We start from the raw sequence: 1,936 nt of genomic DNA on the forward strand, positions 1-1,936 counted from the left end.
ATATAAACTTAGATATATATGTATATAAATATATGCACATACCTATACATATGCATATATAAAAACACACACATGTACTTGAAGTATGGTTTATGTACACTAAGGAAAAGATAACCTAGTACTCTGTGTTTATATTTTTTGAAATTTCTTTAGTATAATACAGTGACTTGGAAATTGAACTTGAGTTTTTTCTAGAAGCTATTTATAAGAAGTTGTTTGCTTATTGGGGAATATAGAAGGGTGTGGTTATAAAATGAGTTAATTTGGCATATTGCGATGTTTTCTATGAGGCGGCATTGTGGCTGCTGTCAAGAAAATGTATGAATTCCAAATGAAGTAACAGATTTAGCTGTCATTGGCTATTACCGTTGGACGGGAGTGGCTGTTTCTAAGTGATTTACCCCATGGAGAGACATACGGTAAAATGAGCTCAGAATAAGGAGAATGTTAGAAAATAAATGACCTTTTTAGAGAAAAATCAGACTTGTTTATGAAAACTTTAAAATAATTGAGTATTACAGAAGTCCGCATTAACAAATGTTGGCAAATGAATTGGATGTATGAGAATAATGGTGTGTGTTTTATGCCAAAAGTGTACATCAGTATGAAATATTTAATTGTGAATTTGATGGAATGTAATCCTATTTTAGTTCGATTATGCGAGATGCGTATACATATAATTAGAGCCATCAACAAAAACACTCATTAAGTCTGGGGATTGCTATGAGAGTGGGTAATTCCTTGGATTATTTGATATTACAGAATTTATTTCGGCGAGTAGGTATCAGCAAAAAGAAATTGGGTATGAACAAGTAAGGAGTTTCAATAACGACTGATAACAATGTGCGCTGACTATGGTATGTACAGTAATGGTTTTACTTGATTTAGTAAAACGATGGCTTCCTTGTTCAATGAACATAGCCATAACACATGTATGAAAGTAAATTTAAAAAATAATTATGAATAGCTGCGTGCGAATATATAAAATAATTGTTGAAAATTAATGGGGGTTGTTTTGGTGGAATTAATTATTTTGTTGATCAGCAAATTTAAAGATGTGTGATTATGTGTGTTTCGATTTCTGTGCTAGGTGCCAAATATAGATGTCAGTTGAGATCTCCGTGACAGGTAGAGGAGCGGATTTTTCTATATAGTTACTTAGCTGGTAAGCTGGGTCTATTAGACAGACTCACGGTTAGACTAATCTCACCAGTAGATGTATTTTTAAATGTTTTTATTTTAGACTCAACGTCAAATATTGAGACATAAACAATGTCACTGTGTATGTAACATGAAAAAAGATGCAATATTTTCAATGATGAACCTGAAGATGGCGGCAGGAGAACACAAATTATATATGTCTCAATCTTTAACGCATAACACACACGACGCACACACTCGTGCGTGCGAGCGAGCGCGCACACGCACACACACACACACGTGGATATATATATATTTCGAAATGTAACCACATGTGAATCGTTGGCGATTTTCTTCGTCCGCCTTCTTTTCTATTGGACTTTCCTCTGTTTCCGAAGAAGAGCGTTGCTCGAAACGTTAAACCATCGTTTTTTTTCCTTGCTAGCGTCTGCTAATACTTCACATGTACCACATTCTTGTGCGTGTTTGTGTTTGTTGTTGTTTTTTTTTATTTACTATATATATAAGTAAATCTAAGTATAAAAGAATTAGACAGATCAATATAAAAAGTATATTGAATATATGAAATATGAAAATGTATATATGTATACACATAAAAATGCAAAACTAACACAGATTAGAATTGATATAGAAAATTTAAGGGTTGGAGGAAACGTTTTAGAAATCCAAACGCTGTTTCTGGAGGTTCGGTGGTCTATAATTGTGTTTGTATATATATTCCATCATAGGATGAGACGAGTCTCCGTCTTCAGAGAAGAGATAAGCTCAAATATAT

This window comes from Octopus bimaculoides, chromosome 18, assembly GCF_001194135.2.
Source record: "Octopus bimaculoides isolate UCB-OBI-ISO-001 chromosome 18, ASM119413v2, whole genome shotgun sequence".
Lineage (NCBI taxonomy): Eukaryota > Metazoa > Mollusca > Cephalopoda > Octopoda > Octopodidae > Octopus > Octopus bimaculoides.